The sequence below is a fragment of the Thermobia domestica genome, chromosome 11, assembly GCF_964235325.1.
Source record: "Thermobia domestica chromosome 11, izTheDome1.hap1.1, whole genome shotgun sequence".
NCBI classification, from domain to species: Eukaryota; Metazoa; Arthropoda; class Insecta; order Zygentoma; family Lepismatidae; genus Thermobia; species Thermobia domestica.
In genome coordinates, this window is record NC_137464.1 from 242615483 (window position 1) to 242639591 (window position 24109).

The window sequence follows — 24109 nt, forward strand, 5'->3', positions numbered from 1 at the left end:
TCTCTATTGTAACTACACAGCATTCTTAAATAAGTAAAAAAGTTCTGTCTACAAATTTTTTCGCATATACGTTCTCATATATATACTCTCATATTTTAAGTGTCATAAATATAAACTAGGACGCACTCTCTCGATCGATATTTAATTCGATCCAAACAGCTGTGACGTACCAAACGTCAGAACAGCTGCATTTTGATTCCTTCCTGTTCCTCATCCCGGATTCTTTCTCTTGCGTTACTTTTGAGCTCTGTCCGTCAGACTTATCTAGTCAAGGGCGTCCAGTGCTACAAGTTTGGCAAGTGAATTTATCCAACCTTGACGGCTATCCAAACGGGTCGTCTCACCTTTGCATTATCTCATCTCATCTCATTTGATCAGGGATTTCACATACACACATACACGTCATTACGGCTTCGTGCCGCAGGTCTCGTGTTGCTCATGACGGACTCTGGCAAAGCTACTGGACCACCTCTAGAATGCAGACACGGAGGTTTGCCACCTGTTTTCACAACTCCCTCTGCTAGCTCCACGAAGGTGGAGAAGCGGAGAGAGCACAACGAAAGACGCCGCCGAGCCTCAGAGCGCTCAACTGCCTCCACAGTGTCAAATGCATCCAGTAGGCCACGATCTAGATCGCCACTGAGTCAGCCCAGCTATGCCAGCAAAGCAAAATCTCCTCCTGCTAAGAAACAACATACCGCTAACGATTCAGAGTTATCCGACATGGACGCCGAACATTCCATCTCCTCGCGCCGAGCATCAGCAACCAATATCTTGCCGAATCAACAATCTGCATCTGTTTATTGTTTTCTACTTCAGAAATACGATCCTAAGTATTCAAACGAAAAGTTCATTATCCTCCAACTTAGGAAATATTTGCCCAGCCTTCCACTCCAGGAAGTTGTAAAAACGCGCAACGGTTACATATTGAAGTCCACCGAGCCCGATTTCCTCACGACAGTGCGCAATAAAGCCTCTTTTGAAATCTTTGGTACCAACTCCATTATTACGTCTCTGACTTCTTCTCGACGGAAACAGCCACCTCCACCTAGGCGACCTCCAATGCTCTCTGTCGTGATTCGAGGAGTTGATCCCACGTACTCCGACGAGGAAATCCAAGAAGAACTGCAATATGAAGGGCATACCATTAACAAAGCCATTCGTATTCGCAATAACACCGGGCCAACCTACATGGTCCGAATTCTCACTTCCAGTCAGGACACTATCGATACTCTCCTCACTCAAGGCGCCCTCATATACAAGCGACGACATAGGGTCGAACCTTCTCGTTCACCTGCACCCTTACCCCTTCGTTGTGAGCGGTGCCAAACCTATAACAGCCACGCAACGGCTGACTAAAAATGCCTCTGTCTGTGGCTACTGTTCTGGCCCACATCATACGCGCCTTTGCCCTAACATGGAACTCCCGCCTAAGTGTCCCACCTGTCAAGATAGACACCCCGCCTACAGCTATAAATGCAAAAGCAAACCAAAGCCTGATGAAACGCATCCAGAATTAGTTGCTCCTCTCCGTACCCAGTCTGCATCCACCAACACTGAGAAACATGTTGATGATCCAGTCACGGTAGGCAAACTATTAGAATTTCTTACCCTTGCACTCCAGAATATACATCCTTTTAATCGACAACACGTTCTTCACCAGCTTACACTTGCAGCCAAATTAACCTTCAACGTCTCTCTATATGCTACATATTCAAATAACTATGTTCATTTTCATACTACACGACATGAAACAACTGTTTAACCTGTGTATCTTCATGGATCTGTCATTCTTATTCTTAAATATCCGATCTCTTCCTAAAAACAAAGTTCTTTTCCAGACTCTCTTACTTGAAGAGCATATTACAGCCTTCCTTCTGAACGAAACTTTCCTGACTAAGTCTGTCTCCTGCCGCATTCCTAACTATACTTTAATTCGTCATGATAATCCACTACCGGCATTGCGAGCTAACGGCGGAGCTGCTATAGGATTCCGACACACCATCCCATTCAGGCAACAACAATGTCCCGTTTTACATTTACCAGAGCATGTCATTACCACTCTGTATTTTAAAAACATCACGATCACTTTGGCTACGCTCTACATCAGACCAGGCAATCCAATTCCTCTGGATTTCTTCTCACATATCTCCACTACCTATCGCCACTATATAATACTCGCAGACATCAACTTCCATAGTCGCTCCGCTCAAGACTCCACTCGTTTTACAGATTTCATCACGACTCATACTACAGGAGTTATTCTTGATCTTCCTGCTGCCACTCGCCCAATATCAAACACCACACCGGATATTGCAATTACTTCTAATACGCTCAGCACACGTTGCACTATCACCGTCCTTGATTTACTGGGTAGCGATCATGCCCCAATCAAACTGACATATCATACAGGTCTTGCTCATCAACCACACCAACTACCAGCCCGTCTCTCACCCCGGTACGATAAAGCCGACTGGCCGAGTTACCGCTCTTATCTTTCCACCGCTATTGCATCTTATCAAGCGCCCAATACTTCCGACGAACTCACTACTCAAATTGACCATATTACCTCTGCTATTCAACAAGCCTCCGCTCTTTACATACCACAAACAGAATCCATACCATACCGTCCAAAATTACCACCACAGTACCTTCCTCTGATCCGTCAGTCACGGCAAGCTTATCGTGAATACCTCCGTACACGAAACCCGGATGCACTTCATCACCACCATCAGCTACAAAGAACTGTTCGAAATTACTCATAGCATATCGACAAAGGCAGTGGGTGAAAACCTGCAACCACCTTGCTGACACAACTCATCCCACGGTGTATTGGAAGCGTTTTAACGCTTTGTGTGGTAAGTTTTCGAAAACCACGTATCCTCTTCTTGTCGATGGAAAACCGTTACACTCTGATTTGGACAAAGCAAACTCTTTTGCTGAACACCTTCAAGGCATATTTACACCTCCTGCACAAGTTCATGTCTCCCGTTCTCATCCTGTTACCAGCATAAATACGGACTTACACCACTTTCAGCCAGACGCCAATCATACTCTTCCACCGCACGTTCTAAATGTCCCCGTTCAGTCGGAAGAAATCACAGCTGTGGTTCAGCGTAAGCGAAACACTGCCCCAGGCTTCGATGGAATAACTTACCGGCATATCAAAGAAAGCCCTCTTGCACTACTTCATCTTCTGGCACTTATCTTTACGTTCATTCTTCGCAGTGGCTTCTACCCTACTGACTGGAAAGTTTCCAAATGTCTAATGTTTCCGAAACCTAACAAACCTCCAAGTGCCGTTTCCTCTTACAGACCTATCCAACTAACCTCCACATTCAGCAAAATCTTTGAAAGGATCATCGTTAAAAGATTACATCCCTATTTAAACGATAGACACCTCATTCCTACCCATCAAGCTGGTTTCCGCCCTGGTTACTCTATTAATGACCAGTTGCTCCGTCTCACGACGCTCATCACCAACCATTATAATCTGCTTCAACCATCCTGCCTTCTTCTGTTTGATCTCGAAAAGGCATTCGATAAAGTGTGGCATTTAGCGCTCATTTACAAGCTAGTCAGACTCCGACTTCCTATGACTTATATACGACTCATTTATCATTTTCTTGTTTGCCGTCTTACTTACGTTGCCATAAACTCTGAGCTTTCACATCCCATTTTTCTGCTCTCTGGCGTCCCGCAGGGATCTGCTTTGTCGCCTCTGTTATATCTACTTTTCGTTGCTGACTTTCCAGACCTACCACGCACTGTCCATCTGTTTCAATACGCCGACGATACGGCATTTCTTGCTCTCTGCCGCACCATTCCGCAAATCAATATCGCACTTCAGGAAGCTATCAATCGTTTTACACACTGGTGCCGAACATGGAACTTAACAATTAATGCCGGTAAAACGCAAGCAATAGTTTTCATCCCGCCTCGTAAACGCACAAAAGTACATCGAAATCCAACACTCCTTTCATTACATGTCAATAATATACCGCTGCACTCTAGCAAAACTGTCACTTATCTTGGCCTCATTTTCGACCATCATCTCACTTGGACCCCTCACCTCAACTCTGTGAAAACTAAAGCTTATAATAGACTAAATCTACTCAAGAGACTAACTGGAACTACTTGGGGTCTCTCTTCCCGGCTTGTTCTCAATACTTATAAAGTTTTCCTTCGGCCAGTACTTACTTACGGTTTTCCAGCCTGGATATCCGCACCACCATCCTATTATAACAAGCTTGCAGTTCTTGAGCGCCATGCTTTTCGCCTTGCCCATCGTATTTCATTACCTAGTCCCACCCGTGATCTATACTCTCTCATTACATTTCCTATTCTTAAATTTCACTTAGAAACTTTACGCAGTAACTTTCTCACTGATCGCTACTCCCGTCACCACCCCCTGCTTCTCGACACTATGCACTACCTTTCACTGCACCCGTGCAGACCTCGTTACTACTATACCCCTTTGCACCTTCTTTTCACGCTCTACTGTTACACATTACCCCCTAATCATCTTGACCTGGAACTTCTGGATGAATATCGCATTCATGCTCATCTCTCTCACATATTTCCTTCATATACTGCACAGTGATCTTCCTTTGTGACTAACAGGGCTCCCTCTGTCTTCATCAGCCTAGCGTCGCCCCTAGGCAGAAGATAACAGCATTTGTTCATTTAACTTTTCCCTCGTGTTGTGACGTGCTTGCACTTCATTCCATCCTCCATGCCCATCTCATCTATCAATATATATAACTATCATACTTCATCGTCTTTGTTATGTATTTAGTACTATAAGTTTTTTTTTCTTCTTCTTCTTTTGCTAATTTTCTTATCGTACCTTCAATATGTTTTCTTGTTTTGTTCTTATATGTTTATATTATTATCTTTTCCTCCACCTGTATGTATGATTATGATCGCAAAGATCATAATGTCCATTTATACTCATATGTATATTATGCTTTTAATAAATGATGCAATAAAATAATATAACTGTTGAAAATGTAACCTATAAATCCCTTAGATCCTCTCCCAATATACGGCTTCCACCCTTTGCCTCAATATCCCATTCCTAAAAGAGGGCGTACCCCTCTAAGAGGTTGCTAGCTTCCGAGCTAGCTAAAAAAAAAAAAAAAAAAAAATAAACTAGAATTCTGGCCACAAAAAAAAAAAAAAAGGTATTGCCTTCTACGGTCCTACCATCCATTGGATGGGAATGAAACTCTTGATAAATATTACAATAAACTACATTAAAGTTTATATTTTGTGTATTAGTTCACATAACAATGCTAGGTTGCAATGTTCACATGCTTCTGCATTTCCACAGTCAACGCATATATGTGGTATCTCTCTTTCATGCACAAATAAAATAATTCATTGTGTGTCTGTATTAACGCATAATATGTACACCTATATCTTAATAAAACAAATCTAGTTAGTATATAATGCAGGTCTGACATTCGTGTGGTATCATCTCGTTCTCATAACATTTTATGTAGTTATCAGAAATGTTACAAGTGTGTAATTCATCATCGTGTGCCTCTATCGAGTACAGTCATAATTGTGTTTTCCAATTTATACAATAGATGGCTCCACATATTTTCATGCAATCATGTGTTGCTACCGCATTCACCGTAAATAATTATAATATTGTATATGGTAGTTCCTAAATAAATTAAAATCGATTCAAAATTCTCTTGTAACTATACAATAGTTTTTTAAATAAATGACAAAAAATGTTCTGTCTACCAAATTTTCGCATATAAGTTCCCATATATAATCCCATATTTTAACTGCTCTAAGCATAAATTGCAGATACTTCGCTGGTTTCCAGCTTTCTCATTTGAGGCATTGTTTACAGTGTCAAGTCCTGACTGAGGATATTACGAGCTTGTGGACGCAAGCCCGGCAGTTCTCAGTGGCGGGCGAGAGGGTGAGAGAGACAGAGGGTTTCACTCGAGTGGAGACTGCACTACTGTACACGTTAGTGTGCATATTTTTGGAAGCTTAGCTTCATCATCCATTTCATCATCTCTTCATCTTTCGTTCAACATACTGATCTTCAATCATTGGTTTTCCATCCACCATCTTCATTGGCCACTATGGCCAGCGGACAACACCAGTCTCTTCCTGCGACAGCTCCTACACCATCAGGCCTCCCTGCGGCTGCTCATAAAGTAGAGAAACGAAAGAGCTATAAGGATGCGTTTGAAACACCAGTACTTGTGACACCACGACCAGATGAGAATACCAGGATTACGGACAACGGCAACATAGCATCTACATCTACATCTCCACCTCACAAGAAGCACCATGACGATAACATCAGTATTGCTAGTTCCGACGATAGCTCCCGACTCATGATAGTAGACGGCATTCAGCAACTCTCTCACAAACCTCAACCAGACGTTCATAACTTTCTTCTACAAAACTTTGATCCAAAACTCCGCAACACCAAACTGTTACTTCAACAAATTCTTAAATACCGACCACGCACAGAAATTTTACAAATTGTTCAAACACAAAACGGCTACATCATAAAGTCACCTCTGCCGCATTTTGCTACAACAATACGAGACAAGCACAGTTTCGAAATCTTTGGCAAGACAGCAAAACTTACAAAACTCCACGACCAACGTACCAAACTACCGCCGCCACCCAGACGATCTCCTACACTATCTGTGGTCATTCGCGGAGTGGATCCATCATACAGCGATGACGAAATTGAAGAGGAATTACGTCAAGAAGGGTACGTGTTCAAGAAATGTCTTCGCATCCGTAACAACCAAGGAGCTACTTACATGGTGCGGGTCTTGACCGAATCACAAGACACTATTGACGATCTATTGGAACACGGGGCATACATCTACAAGAAACGACACAGAGTTGAACCATCGAAAACTCCAGCCCCTCTACCAATACGTTGCGACCGTTGCCAGGAGTATACACATCCAACATCAAAATGTACTAATACTTTCAAATGTGGTTACTGTGGTGGTCCCCACCACACCCGAACCTGTCCAAACATGCAACAACCACCTGACTGCCCTACCTGTCACGAACGTCATCCTGCTTATAGTTACAAATGCAAATCGAAACCTGTTCCTCAAGAAGCACAGCCAGAATTAGTTGTTCCTCTCCGCATGCATGATGCACAAAATCAAACTTCTGACACTCATACTACCTCAGATCAACCTATAACAATCAAACAACTCCTAGCTTTCATCACGCTCACGCTTCAAAACATACATCCGTTCGCACGTCCTCTAGTTTTGCAACACGTTCAATTCGCTGCACAATCAGTCTTTCACCTTCAATTTCATGCAACTTACAATGGACCTACGGCCTACTTTCATACTTTTCCATCTCAGCAAGGCCTTTAAATTCCATCCTGTCATGAGCATTATGGGTTTAGTCTTTCTCTTTCTAAATATTCGTTCACTCTTCACTCACAAACTACTTTTCGAACAACTCCTTCTCGAAGAAAAAGCAAATGCTTTCCTACTGAACGAAACTCATCTTACTCCAAAATTGCAATGCAAAATTCCAGGCTACACATTAATCCGCAAAGACAGCACTCTACCAGCACGACGTGCAAATGGTGGCGTTGCTATCGGCTTCTCACCCCATATCCCATATCGCATACATACATGTCCAGCACAGAATCTACCAGAACATCTCATAATCACCCTTTACTACAAATCAGATTACATCACCATAGCAACAATCTATGTACGACCAGGCCACCCAATCCCTCTGGGATTCTTTCAGTATATTTCAAACTCGTTTCAGCGCTATATCATCTTAGCTGACATCAATATTCATAGCCGTTCTATCAGAGACAAAACGAATTTTGTGAACTTCATCACCACTGCTACAACAGGCACATATCACCAACTACCAAAACCGACACGCCCAGAATCAAATACGACCCCTGACGTAGCTATTACTTCAGCTACCTTAACACAGCGCACAACACTTGAAGTCTTAGACCCATTAGGAAGTGATCATGTACCGATCAAGCTATTCATTCAATGTCGCACTCCTCGACCTCTTGATGCAACCCCACCTCATATGATCTTAAGATATGATAAAGCAGACTGGGAGAAATATCGTTTATATCTTTCAACACACCTAGAAGGACTTGATCCACCTACTACCGAAGACGAACTATATCATCTATTGGATACTATTACACGCCATATCAATCACGCTTCAGCACAATATATACCACAATCACAATATACGCCATATAAGCCTAAACTTCCGCCGCAATATCTTGCCATGGTGCAGCGATCGCGACACTTTTTTCGGGACTACATTCATACAGGAAGTCGAGAGGCTCTTCGCCATCACAGAGCTCTACAACGTACAGTCCAAAACTATGTTAAAGCCTATAAATTACGTCAGTGGGTAAAAACCTGCAACACTCTTGCAGAGACATCCCACCCGTCACGTTACTGGAAACGCCTCAACGCTCTTTCTGGCAAATCAAATATAACGTCATATCCACTCATTCTTAACGACAAACCTCTTCACTCTGATCTCGATAAAGCAAATGCCTTTGCCACATATCTTCAGGATATCTTCACACCACTTACTCCTGACCGTCCTGTTCATAATCATCCGGTGGATCAATTTGATTTTTCATCTGCTCATCTTCAGCCAAACAGCAACCACCAGCTGAATATTCATAAAACACTAACAGCGGCCATCACTCCTGATGATATTACTTCAGCCATTCGAAGAAAACGTAATACAGCCCCAGGTATAGACGCAATCTCTTATCGCCATATTAAGGAATGTTCATATGCAGTTCTCTACCTTCTCTCACTAATCTATACTTTCATCTTACGTTCTGGATTCATACCATCACAATGGAAGACGTCTAAAATTCTGATGTTTCTCAAACCTAATAAACCAGCTGACAGTATTTCTTCATATCGACCTATTCAATTAACGCCTGTGTTCAGTAAAATTCTCGAAAAAATCTTAGTTCAACGACTGCATATCCATCTTACTCATTATAATCTTTTACCACGGACGCAAGCTGGATTTCGCCCAAATTTTAGTATCAACGACCAATTACTCCGTCTTCTCAATCACATCACCAACCAATATAATACATCACGACCATCTTGCCTTACCTTATTTGATTTGGAGAAAGCATTTGATAAAGTATGGCACGCAGGACTTATGTACAAACTTTTGAGCTTCCGGCTTCCTCTTGCTTATATTCGATTCATCTATAACTTTCTGCATTGTCGCTTGGCATACGTATCTATTAACGATACATTCTCTCATCCTATATTCCTTTACTCTGGTGTACCACAAGGATCTTCACTCTCCCCTCTGCTTTATCTTCTTTATGTGGCTGACTTACCACCATTACCTCCGAACGTTCATGTTTTTCAATATGCAGACGATACAGCGTTCCTAGCACTTGGTAAAACTGTTCACCAACTTAATATTTCAATGCAGTCCGCTATAGATTCATTTATAAACTGGTGTGAAAAGTGGCGCCTCAAGATAAACGCTCTCAAGACCCAGACTATAGTTTTCTTGCCGCCCAAAAAACGCACAAAGGTCCACCGAAACCCCAATCTACTTCATCTCACAGTCGAAGATACACGTATTCAACTCAGTAAATCTGTCAAATACCTCGGCCTCACCTTAGACACACATCTCACTTGGAAACCACATTTACAGGACGTGATTACAAAAGCTTCAAACCGGCTCAATTTATTAAAACGTCTCACGGGCACTACCTGGGGTCTCAGTTCTACAACTGTGTTAAATACTTACAAGGTCTTTTTGCGTCCAGTTCTGACGTATGCTAATCTAGCTTGGATCGCTGCACCACCATCCTTCTATAACAAATTAAAGATCTTAGAACGCCATGCACTCCGCATTGCTTATAGGATAAAATTGCCAAGTCCAACATGCGAATTGTACGAAAGAATCCCTTTTCCACATATTCTCTTCCATCTCGAATCTCTCCGTCTCAAATATATCGATAAACACCTGCATGAACGCCACCCGCTTCTCATAGACACCATGAACGCCCACATAGACTTTCCTATTTCAACTCCCATTATACATACGCCGTTATCTCTTCTTTTCACGATTTACCATTACACTCTACCTCCAAACCACAGGCACCTCCACTTAGCAGAAGAATTAAAGACCGACGACCCACAGCCTCTCATCTGTCCATCATACGCACTGTAATACCTCTGTCACTAATCTGGGCTTTCCCTTGTCTTTCATCAATGCTTGGAGCAGCCCCCAAGCGAGAAGATTAACCAGCATCAGTCAACTAACATAACCCAGTGTTGTGTTTGTGATTCGCACTTCACCACATCATGTCATCTCATCTTCACCTCATGATTGTGATCTAAAGATCACAATGTTCAACCTACCAATGCTAAAGATCAACAAATAAAATAAAATAAAATAAAATAAAATAAAATCCTCTGTATAATAACGATAACACCTTCCTTCATTCCTATACCCCTTTTCTAACCCAGTAAGACAAACATCCCATAGACCAACCACCACAACTCTTATTTCTTCTCATTGTAATGTTACCCAATTCCCCATAGAGGGCGTAACCCTCGAGCGGGTAGCTAGCTCTGGCTAGCAAAAAAAAAAAAAAAAAAAAAAAACATAAATTGCATCGCCTCCATAGCCAAGTCAAAGAGCACCCACCTCATAGGCTGGATGAAGGTTTATATTCTGTGTAACTTTTCAGATACTAATGGAAAATTGTAATGTACACACGTCTCTGTTTTTCCACAGTCAACGCCAATATATGGAGTTTCTCTTTCATGCCTAAAATAAAATAAATCAATCTGTGTCTATATTAATGCGTAATATGTACCTCTATATCTTAATAAAACATAAATCTAATTACTATATAATGCAAGTCTGACAATCACGTGGTATCATGTCATTCTCATAACATTTTATATTGTCGCAAACGCAAATACTACGTAAATCCTTCAGCCTATTTGTATCAATAGTTGATAACACAATACAATACGTATATTCCAAATACTTGTACTACACCACGCATATACATAATTGCCCATTCAAAACTTTCAACAATTTCTAATTGTACAATTATTTTCGTGTAAGTGCGTTAAATACTAAAAATCAACAGTTTTCATAATTTCGTCTACGCAAATATATAATCTGCAGAGTTGTATGCTAATCAATGTGTTCCGTATTAGTACATAATCTATACCAATATAAATATACCATTCCAGCACTAAAAGTACAATTCGTCTAAATTTTAAATAACTAGTCAATAACATTAAAATATAAATAATTATATACATTGTAAATAATTCAATCGATAATATTCTAATTTCGTAAGTTGTATTTATAAATAAGTCCTAAGTATAAAAAATACTATATTCCAATAATTCAAATCTATTCAAAACTGTTTTAACATAATGGGAGCAACATCCTCTCCGGTAAACGTAAAACAATAACACCAGTAAATACAAGTCTTTGCCTATGTCTTATGCCTTCAAAATTGTTGATTCATGCTTTCAATAGTACACCAATACTAAAATATGGGTTTCTCTTAAAAATATTACCCGTTGTATTCATTAATATATTATTTCCTAAAATAATAAAACTTTCCCAAACATTCCACATGTCATCTTCCCTATGCATCATGCTAGTCTCATTCCATAATAATTTTGTTATCTCCTAAGCTCATTCTAAAATAGCTTAAAACCCTATCTGTAATGTTATACATTAGCAGTTAAAATTGCCTCATACTTTACAAACAAAAATATTAAATATTTTTACATACATAAAGCATTTTATACCCATTTCAATAGTTGCAAATACGTCAATTATCTGTCAAATGTATTTGCTGTTGCTTCAAATTAAATCAGTTCCACACGTAAAAAATCAATCACCATATAAAGCTTCCCAACTGTTATCAAATATTATAAGGAATATATATTCTTATAATTCAATACATGGTAAATAAAAACAATATAATTATCTCTGGTACTTGTTAATTCTATAATAGCAGCTACATAAATACTCTAGTTCGCAGTAAATACAATATACTTAAATATTATGCTCCATACCGTAATCCAATTTAAAATATTTTCAAGCTATTATTTATTTAATTCTTTCAAATGGAAATCGTAGTGCCAATTAGCATAAATACAATCTTCAGCATTTCCTCAATATGTGCAACATTCATCAATGCAAACCAATACTAAACAATTCCCAAGCAACGTGTAAATTGTAATACTCCACCCATTCCAAATCCATCGTGTGCCGTTCCGCACATTCACTACGTTAACGCAAACCAATACTAAAACTGCACCCGAATATAATCTTAAATACATCTATACAAATAAAATATAAGTTTGTTCTATTTTATAGCAATTCAATATACTTCTACAAACCATATTATTAAATAAAAATCCTAAATAAATAATAAACAACCCTACAAAGTGCATACGTATCCAGTTAAACCCAATTTAATAACCTCATTACAAACTAATATATTACGCTTAAATGGTGCTTCAATTCAATAAACAATAATAGCTTTCTCTATTTATTTTATTCTCTTCTCTTTCTTGTACATCTAAATCTCATGTAATTCACCTTAAGTCTCCCCCTTCATTCTGTATCAGTCTCCCATATAACGTGGCTGTTAAATAAAGTTGTAATTATTGCCAATAGATGGTAGCACAGTTGCACATATCGTAGTACTGTGGGGTTCCGCTTTCTTTATCAAAATGTCTCGTTATCTATTATTATTATTTCAATTTTATAATAATTAAGTACATGCTAAAACAAAAAATAATATAAATTAATCACATAATGCAATAATATGTTAAACTATGCAACTTCGCCCAGCCAAATTCTTCACAATTTTAATTACCATCAATCTATACGACAATGCAAGCAAAACGCGCGCATTCGCATTTCAGAGTCCTACTATGGAGGAACCTCTGTTCAACAATCACGCAACGCCGCCATATTGGAAAAACAAATCCGTCCATCAAAACCACAATCGTCAACGCTCAATTCTTCATACGTAAGTATATACATATAATAAGTATTATAGGTTAATTAATATTGATCATTTCCAATTATATAAATAAAAGAATGTTCAAGGTAAATTCATAATTAATCTAGTAAAAATTAAAGTATAATTCATAATTAGGGCTTGGTCTCATTACGTAAAAATTATATTATAGGTAACTATACGTAGTCTAATCACTGTAGAGCTCCTCCCTGGCTAATCGGTTAACGTACGCAACTTTGGCGTGGTCAACCCGGGTTCTATTCCCGGCGGAAGCTCATGTGGTTCGGATTCCACGTTAATCAGTATGTCCACGTCTCATATAACCTCACTGCTAAAAGAAACGCTAAACTAAAGTCAACAACAATCTAATTAGTTTTCGCTGCAACACTACAAAACATCCCTAAAAGAAAAATTTACCTATTTATGGAAAAATCAGTGTAATTATTCTCATTACAGACAACACTGCGATATGGACATAAATTATATACAACTGCAACAACAAACAACCAGGAAATAGCCAACAAAATAGCGGCCGTGTCATCAAAGGTGCGTAAACTTTCTCTTCTTACTTAAGTCACAATAATAAATATATATACAAAGTGTGCCGGTATCTATAAATGAAAACACCATTAGCGTCCACGGCTACCAAGCAGCAAATATACAAATCGGGTGTGCAAAACTCGCAACAGTAATGGCGCCAGCGCAAAGGTTACACATACGTAATAAAATATAAAAAGCAAGCGGTAAAAGTATAAAGGGAAGTCAAAGCAAAACCAAACAGTAAGGGCGCCAGCGGAAAAATCACACATACGTAATAAAATATACAAAGCGAGCGGTAAAAGTATAAAGGGAACTCGCACTACGGTCAGACAGTAATGGCGCCAGCGGAAAAATCACACATACGTAATAAGCTATACAAAACAAGCTGTAAAAGTATAAAAGGAAGTCGCAATTAATTCCAACAATAATGGCTACAGCAAAAAATCACATACGTAATAAAATATATAAAGCAGGCGGTAAAAGTATAAAGGAAACTCGCACTACGGTCAGACAGTAATGGCGCCAGCGCAAAAGATCACAGAGACACGTAATAAAATATACACAGCGGCGGCAAGTCCTCTGCTGTGTAGAAGTACGTCAATTACTACTGTGGTAAATTTCATAGGAAAATAATTATGAGTACAAAAATTAGAACGAGTAAAACAAAATGTTGCTAAATGGACAAGCGAGTTTTATTTTCGTTTTATTGTTCTTATTTACTGCTCGTTTGACATGAAATTTTCCACATACATGTCTTTGCCGATTATACACATACTAACATTATAAGAAATACCAGGCGAATTCATTATCAAATTATATTTCTACAACAACATATTTATAGACATGCGACAATAATTTTGGACATGAGTGTACATCTTTTACTTGTTCTTGGCCCTCTAAAAAGGACTTCTGCTATCTTCCTGAATAAGGAATGTTCTTCGGAAGATTTTTTTGCAACTTTTGATAAATCACAGTCTTATTCGTCAAGCTTTACACAAAATGTGATGGCACAACGTTGTATAAACTTTTGCTGGTATATCTTGTAACGCATCTCACTAACACAATTCACTTCAGACTAGTGGTGAGCGTGAGCACAAAAAACACTTGTTTTAATTTCCGGTTTTAAGGAAAACCGAAAGCGGTTTTCGAAACTTTTCGAAAAAAAGATTTTCACCGAAACCAGTTCGGTTTTTTTGCCGAAACTGGTTTCGATTTTCTACAAAACCGATTCAGTTTTTCATCGAAATTGGTTTAATTTTTTTCAAAACTGGTTCTATTTCTGACCAGAATAATGTTTCGTTCTCCGGAAGCCGATTCTCTTTCCACAGAAATAGTTTTATGTATTCAGTAAAAAACCGAACCAGTTTTTTTTTGGAGAAAACTGAAACCTGTTTTGGTGAAGAACCGAAATGATGGTTTTTCGAATTTCGTTTTTTTTCTAGAAACCGGTTTCCAATTTTTACAAAAACCGGTTTTGTCCATCCTTACTTCAGACACTGAGTCAGTGGCAAGAGTTAACTGCCCTGCGAATGTGGAGGCACAGAGTTATCGGTTTGTGTACAGTTGCTGCCAGTCTTGCTACTTTTCTAACGCACCTCGTATAAGCATTGAATGTTAAGTAAATCGAAAATGTTACCAAGACATCTTCCATTTGAAATAGGGAAGGATAGCATTGAAAACTGAATGTCGACAGTTAGTTAGAATCTTATCGTTAGCAACTTAGAAAACAAAGCATGTTTTGTCATGTGATTTAACGATTCAGAACAAACGTTGACTATTCTTAAAACTTGAAAGGTCATTATTGATTATATTCAGGGGCGGATCCAGGATATGATCAAGGGAGGGACTAAACCATATTTTGCCATTTTATCCAGTGTAAAGCAGGATTGAAGCCCATTTTATCCAGTGTATACCTGAGCGTCAAGGGGGGAAGGGCTATAGCCCTTATAGCCCCCCTTGGATCCGCCACTGATTATATTCATCTATCTAAATTTCAGAGCATATATGATATACGGACAGCAGCTAGGCACAAGGGCGCCGATTTCTCTGTAAATTGGGGGGAAGGCACATTCATAAAATATACATGTAAAAATATATATTCATAAAAATTCATGGGGGCATACATGAGCTTGGGGGGGGGGCGGCCCCCAGGAACGGCGCCCTTGTCAGGCTGTCTAAGATACAAGAAGAAATTTCTGGATACATGATGGAACATCAAATTAAATATCTTGTTTATTGTCTAATGTCAAATATGGTTAAAAGAAACATTAATATGTTACTTTGTGCTTAGACTTGCATTGCTAATACCCTGTTACGTATTTGAGATCGTTAAAAATTAAGTACATTTTTTAAAGAAGTAAGTTACTTTGCATAGTTCTATCTCTCTATGTAAGCTTTAATACAATCTTTAAAACTAGGATAGACAGCAACTAATATAAAGGACATTTTTTTTTTAAATCGCAGAAAATAGAATACCTTTTGTAGAAGTATATTAATTTCATAAGATTATCAAGCGGAAAACATCTTTAAAATGTTTCATAAACGAGTGAAAAGTCTGAATTATGAGCGATATTGCAAAATTTATGTGATACATTTTTCAGAAAATGGCGGTAGTCAATTCTGATTTAGGTGTAGTAAGCACAGGAAATGATAACAGTAATTCTTTCCGGTTATTTTCTCGCCAGATAAGTCTCTTTTCCCGACATATACAAAGACCATAAGAAAAAAATATTGTGAACTGTAAAGTCTAAAATAAATTTTCATCCAACATTAGAACTTCTAAATTTGCACACGTTCCCAGAACTCCCAGTTTATTATTATTATTTTTAATTTGGTTTGTATCCAAGTCATTCTGCCTGCATTTATGGAAGATTTATATACCTATCTTACATAACCGTTTAATTCTACCTGTGACAGTGGCTTTGGTGGGAGGCTGTTATGTAGTGGGCTTGTAATCAAGATCTCTGCATCCTCTTTCTTTGTCACTACCACTTGTTTCGTCTTCTAGTATCCATTCCTAGGTACTTTTGAAACAGAATAAGAATCAGAGGACGTAACTGGGCACATTGCTCATTCCGAATTTGGACATGAACTGTATTTTGATACTTGAGGGTTATAGTTAAGGAGCCGTACTTCCCATTTAGGGAAGGACGAGAAACGCCATACTTTCAGGAATTATTCATTGACTATCTAGGATGTTAAAAAGTAGGTAATAGACTGAGTTCTTGCCCTTGTACTTAGGGTGTTTAGGTATGCAACAGTAAGATGTATCCTCGTGCACGGGAGATGAGAAGTAGCTGTTCTTAACTATTACCTACTTGAGATTTTTGCTACTTTTGTTAAATAAATGTAAGAATCTGTTCTATGATATCTAGTTTCCCTCGTCAACTGAGGCATAGCAAATAGCATATATAGTGGGTTCCATGCAACCAACAACTTTAATAGCGGAAGCGGCATGAGCAACAGTTCCGTTGTGCCCAATACTTACCCTCACCAACCATCGGTTCAAAATACAACTAGTGCGCCTTTTTGATGAGCGGAGAAAGGGTATATCTTTGAGACTGAAACTCATCACACACTTAACAGAAAAGATTTGGTGTAAGGTCTTTGTATTAACACACTTCCTAGACAACGCTGAATACAAGAAACACGCAAACACACACGAATAGTATTCTTCACGTAAGGGGATTTGCACTACACCCATTGCGAGAATAGATACAGCATTTGACTGACACAAAAAAACTGCATCTCCACTCTACCTACACTAAGTGGTCATCTATTCCTTCCACCTGCACTCCTTCCCCTCTGAATGTCAATGAGAACAGGCCTTGGAAAAGGCTGTACTGATAAGCGCCGCGGCAACAATTAAATGCAGTCATGCGCTGACGAAATTGAGTTTCCAGAGAAATGTTTAGCTGATAGTGAAAAACGGTTTTCACTTCCGTCATCTGGGCACCAAAAACCATAAGAGTCACATGTTTTTGTTCTGTGACAATTTTCAGTGTAGCACAATATAACTAATACTTGTATTTACAGTATACGTAAAATAGTTTGGGTGTATTTAAAACTCTCTTAGCAGCCATATGTGTTGTGTTCATACGTAGTGTATATATATGATTAACAATATGCTTGATCACTAGAGCAACCCACATTATGCTTTATTTTTTTGTTTAATTATGCTTTATTTTTTCAAATTATGCTTTATTATGCTTTATTGTTAATTTCAATCATTGTTTTACATTAATCGTGTATAATATTTACTATACGTTAAATATTCTAAATATCTTGATCTATTTACTACTATTTTATGCAATTTCTTTCACATTTAATGAACTTTCTACTTAATGTGCTGTAAAGAGGTCTGATTGAGGGCGCGTACTGACTATAAAATCATTAGACGTTACTTGAACTTTTTCTCACAGAACTGCGCAGTTACACAGAAGAAAACTGTTGTTTATTCATTGTTGAAAAGGAAAAGTTGTCTTCTTTGTTTCCTTTTTCTTTTCTCCACTTCAAACGATTACACCGAAAAGTTTACAGAAATAAAAATAAGCTCTTCATTGTTGCATTGTTATGTTCTCAAAGATTTTGCATTGTAAATATTGGTTTTAAAAAATATTAATAGTGTATGTTAAACTAGCAGTTAAACAGAATTTTCCAAGAAATGTTCTAATAGAATTTTCCAAAAATTGTGTTATATATTTTAAATTATGCTTTATGCTTTATTTTCTAAAATTATGCTTTATTATGCTTTTAAAATTAGTTTCTTCTGGACCCTTAGACAACCACAACCATGTTCAAGGTGCCAACCATATGTGTAAATTGCTGTAATGGTTTTTATGCTTTTGGGTTGCCCTATTGATCACTATTACTACTGCTCAGTGAGCTTATTAGTTTCTGTTTCCTCTTACGGAACTATTTAAATTTAGTCCGGCAGTCAGCCCATGGTACCGTGCATGTGCGTCCGCATAAAATATTTTTGCATTTTCATGGTCTTTACATCCTCCTAAACAACATTAGGAAGGGTGTCGCTCCTACACCCTTGGGCATTTTGCATAATACCCATTAACCCTTTCGAATCCAATGACGTTAAGCAATTTTTAGGACTTTTTTTCAAGTATCTATTACTTCAACACAATTCATCAGAATTTTATAGTTCATATACCATTCTCTTTAAAATAATGCAATCTTTCAAATGCTATAAAGATCATACCCTTACAACGTACGAGAAAAGGGAGATTTAGAAAAATCGGGAAATTTCTCTGAAAAAATCAATTTTTCGACCTTTGGGGCCCTGGGTGAAAGCACGGTACCCCAATATACATTGAGATATTGGTAATGTTCATGTCAATTATTATTTTGATATCTTATATAATGATGTCGTTATAAAATGTTTCTCAATTCTCTGTGCAAGTAAAAAAAAAAAAAAGTTTCACTGGTGCGTATGTTAGGTTTTGATGCAAACTACAGGCTTTGGTACAAGTAAACAGCTAATTTGATACTAATTGTCTCTAGTACTTCACGACGTTGTCTTGTCGTCATTATATTCGAAAGGGTTACTATGGAAACTAAGTGCTGCTATTACTGATAAATCAAATTTTGTGCATACACCTAAAATTTATTATCCTACCAAAAACTTCCCATTGTGTACACTCAAGATTTCTTATCGATCACAAGTTGCTTTAAACATCTTAAAAGTGTTGAAGAATATGTTTAAAAGTATAAACACTTTCATTTTCACAGTCACTGCGAACAAAAAGAGTACAAATCATGAATAAAATATTCGGTCTCCTCTTCGTCTACGTTTGTATTTGCCGCGGCGATTATTTTATTTTTTCCGTTATAACACCGTACTTCGTCATGACAGAGATAAAACACAGTGCACGACAGTTTAGCTGCATTGCAACGACAATAAGCTGTTAAGAATGCTTTATCAGATGAACAACGACAATGAATCATATCAAACACTTCTGGAGGTGCCAATGCAGTATTTGATAGCAGTAGCACAAGAACAAGAGATTTCGACGCATTTTCAAGTTTCCAGCCTTACAAAGGGGGATCAAACTTGGGAGGCTAAAATTCGCACCGTGACATCCATATGACAGTTTGAATATGTGCTCTACGCACATTTAACTCGAACGCTTCCGTTGTAGATGAGAGACTTTTCAAATCAGGAGATGACGCAGCCTTTCGCCTTGATATCTTTGTAATCAACGCAACGACTCGTACATCAGATATATTTTCTCTCCTTTTGCTTTCGTAGCAACGAACATGAAATACGTGGTTTCTTTTACAACATCGGCGATATTTGCATGAAATTTTCCAAGTAGCTTGAGTTTGTTGCCGCAGTGCACTCTCTTTTCGATGCCAAAACATTGAGCAGGCGTGTCCCACCCTGAGAGAGCATGTGCACCTGGAAGATCTGGAAGAAATGCCTTATCTTTTTCTACGCCTGCACCAATCTTGTGCCACTCTTAATGCTGTAGTTGTAGTATCTGTCGAATAACTAATACACATTAAAGAACCTTGTCTTCTGAAACACGTATTCTCATACGTCATTGGAATAGCCATGAACAGTTTCATTGTTCGGACAGTCTACTACCCACAGTATAACACTTTCATCAATCACTGTATCTTCTGGTCTGAGGATTTATCTTGCAGATGCAGCAACTTTTTAGCTGATTCATCATGAGTGATTTCGCCTTTGTTATTCTCATCTCCCGGTAGTCATCAAACATGGGAATTGGTACGGGGGCAAGTTCATGTTTGAGGACAGGTTGAAAATTGATGTCTCTTGGCCCTTGTATTCCAGGAACACGAGAGCAGATCAACGTGACATCACATACATCTGTAGTTCCAACGCACATGGACTTCCTGTTAATAGTCATCGTTATAACTGCCTTTGGTATGGAGAAACCTTCCTGCCAAGTAGCTGAATAATTAACCATTTGATCATTCTAATATTCGACGCATTGTGAACATTCACTTTTTCTTACGCGATTCTGCCAGTGACTATGTTGGTAAGAGATTGGGAATGGTCCTTCGTGTCAAATGGATCAATACACGTTTCTAGCTTACTCCTGAGTTTCTCTCTGTCAATTCTATCTGCTCGAATCCTTGCTGGTTTCTATTCTTTGTAAGTAGTGACTTCATCCCTCTGACTGTCGTTGGTCAAGTCGGACAGATCTTGCAAAATACGGCTAAAATGCGCATGTTATATGCCCACGTCTTCATACTTTCTGGTTTCATTGTCAGTCCGATGATTCCACGGGATCCTTTACCGTATCTCGTAAATGTCGTTTCGATATACATGTCATGCGAGATGCCGTTCCACAGCCCTTCCTTGTGGTGCATGACGTGCTTCCCTTCCATGAATTTCTTTAGTACATCACCATGACATTTTTGCATTGACTACAAATAATACAAACCATACCTTGTATAATTGTGATGATCAGCAGAAAAGAAATACGGCAGCATATGCTTTACTGCCCACAGGATAGTCGCCATTCACTTTCACGTTCAGCTCTCACAAACACCATCATAATAAAAAAAACAGGCTTTACTAAATTTTCCACACCATGGTTTGGATGTAGAGGTGCTTGATGCTTTTTTAAAAATATAAGTTCTTCCTTTGAATTTACCGCAAGAAAAATAGGTCTCTAAACTTCTTCAACAACCAATTGAAGAGCTCTGAAATTCTATGGGAACATCTTACCAGATAGAATTTTTGGAACACTTCCAAATGCTGCATTCAAAATATCTTCAAGACCATTTCATGTCATCAGACATCCAATGCAACCAATGAAGATCATTAGTCTGTGCATTCCCTCAAGTTTTGGAATGAAAGTTGGAAACTGTTTGCGGTAAAACCAGCTGATATGCATAGCCAACTTATACAGTTGCTGGTCGTTTGTGAATATAGTCACATTTTGTTCGCACATATTGGTAAGTCGTATGGCCTCAACCATTGCTGTGAACATTGTGTCGAGGTCTGCAGAATCCATGTCTATTAAGGGGGTATATATGGCCCTTGTGGCTGTTAGAGTCTTGTTCTTGCTGGCGGCATAATTATATATTAAATGTAGCAAATTCTAAGATATCGTTCTGTTACTATTCGTTTTATAAATTGGAAATCAAAGTCTCTACAACTTGATAACAGTCTACCCTAAAATGATTGTCCGTACAAATATTTTTTTCTTACTGGTAAATTAATGTTTTCTCGTCCCACGCATACTGTATTTCCTATGGTTAATATAATTTATTTTTGGATTTTCTGTATATACATAAATTTTACATTATTAAATATGGACTCAACAACAATGGTAAACTGCTCAAAGTATTCTTTGACCATTAAAATATAGGTGTAGACACCTATATTTCTATGATAGAACAAGATCTTGGAGAGATATATATGAAAAGAGGAATTCCGTTAACGGCGGTAGCTTTTTGTACCTACATAAATTTTACATTCTTAAATATGTACTCAACAACAATGGTAACTGCTCAAAGTATTTTTTGACCATTAAAACATAGGTATACACACCTATATTCATATGATAGAACTAGAAGTTGAAGAGAGATTAATGAAACTAGAAATTCCGTTAATGGCGGCAGCGATTTCATATTAACGTGTTTTATACAAATTGCCCAAGGGTGTTAGGGCGACACCCTTCCTAATATTACTTGGTAGGGTTAAAAGATTATGAAAACGTGAAAATATTTTATGCGGACGCGAATGCACGGTACACTCAAAATCGGGGGTTTGACGGCCGGACTAATTTTAGGGCTAATTATAAGGCTTTAACAATGTGTATGCATATCTTTTTACATCTGAAGTAATGTCTAAAACATTATTTCAAGCATAAATAGTTGGTTTGTGGATTGAAATAGAGAGAGAAAAAAATATTGAAAAGAAAAATTGTACTAGCAGCTGTCCTGGGTACGATCTCATCAACTATGTTACAATTTCGCCTTATATTATGGTAATAAATTTCGATACATAGGCCTACCGTACTTCCATAGTCCCACCTAGTTGTTAAAAGTTTTATGATACTCAAGAAATCTTGTTGCAATTATTTGTATATTAATGAGAGTGATACGAAGGAAAAACATTTGTCAGATTGAGAAAGAATCGAAATGAATTTTTTGAGTTTTACGTCCCACGGTTATGCCGGTTAGGCTAAAGGAGACGGTGATGATGAGAAATGAATGAAATAGTAGAATGAAGAAAGTGGGAGGAAACGGGAGAACCCCGAGAAAACCCACGCACACGGTGTTTGTCCACCAGAAAGTTCACTTGGCGGGAGCAGGGTTTGATCCCGGGACCCCAAACACCAGAGGTGAATGCTCTACTACGTCTCTTTCACCGCGACCCCTTCTCTTTAACAATGTTTTGTCACTGTTACCATATAATACATAAAGATTCTTTTCCTTTACACAATAATATACAAAGGAAAATGAAACCTTTTTCGTATTTTTCAGTTTATAAAGCAGTTCTTTGTAAATGTTTCTACATCTATCATTAGTTTATATATATGCATAAGATGCATAGAAAACGGAACATGTTCTCATTCGGCTTAAGAGTCTTCATCCCGGCGAAATTAAAATACCGCTAATTTTACAGTAATTATGTGATATCTTCAAATAGATAAAAGATAATTGAAATATGGAACAAGAGCACCCTAGACAATATTATTTTGCGTGAGGTGCCGTTATCACAAGTCACCTAGCGGCTTTCCGTTTTCAGCTGTTTAGAAACGCGAAAATAAATGCCGATTTTCAAAATGGTTCGAAATCGAAAGCAGATAAGTGAGTCGTAATAACGGTTTCTCATGTAAAATAATATTGTCTAGGGCGCTCTTGTTCCATATTTCGATTATCTTTTATCTATTTGAAGATATCACATAATTACTGTAAAATTAGCGGTATTTTAATTTCACCGGGATGAAGACTCTTAACCTAAATTTATCTTAATTGCATAAAATATCTAACGAAACTTAAGTACGGTACTTTAGTCTGTTCAGAAATATTAGTATTTCGAGGAGACAAGAGTTATTTGATTTCTATAATTACCTCAATCCTTTGGAGAACAAAAATTAAAAGATATGTTTTGCCACGACGTCTGAAATATTAATGTCGAAAGCTTGTGAATGATTGATCAATGTAAATTTATTTACAGTCATAAAAAGAAAATATTTGTGTTAATGTTTCATACCGGTGTCAGTATCTAAGTATATACTTTTAACATTTCTTATAAAGAGTTTGTCATTTCTTTTGTTGTCTTAAATGTTTTGCTTAAACGAATTGATATTGTTGTCTATTCAAAATTCAGTGTTGTATTACATTAAGAGAACAATAGCAATTTATTTCAAAATAATAACGTTAATTCAATAGCAATATTGATAAAATATTAACCCATATATTGTTTAACTTTTCCATCTTATTTATAAAGTTATTTTCCAAGAGAAAAACATTAACATAAATTTATTAGAT

The 24109-nt window shown here is 37.9% G+C and overlaps 1 long non-coding RNA gene across 2 annotated transcripts in view; it reads right to left on the minus strand.

Annotated features, from left to right (window-relative positions):
• The window catches only part of LOC145664860 (uncharacterized), a 40955-nt gene extending 17205 nt beyond the window's left edge, over positions 1-23750 (minus strand). The window contains exon 1 of one of the 2 annotated variants that reach the window (XR_014127529.1): positions 23690-23750. This is a non-coding gene — a long non-coding RNA (uncharacterized LOC145664860). Of the gene's footprint in view, positions 1-17105; positions 17678-23689 lie in introns of those variants that run through there. The other variant, XR_014127530.1, reaches the window with a different exon arrangement.
• Positions 23751-24109: the final 359 nt, after the last annotated feature.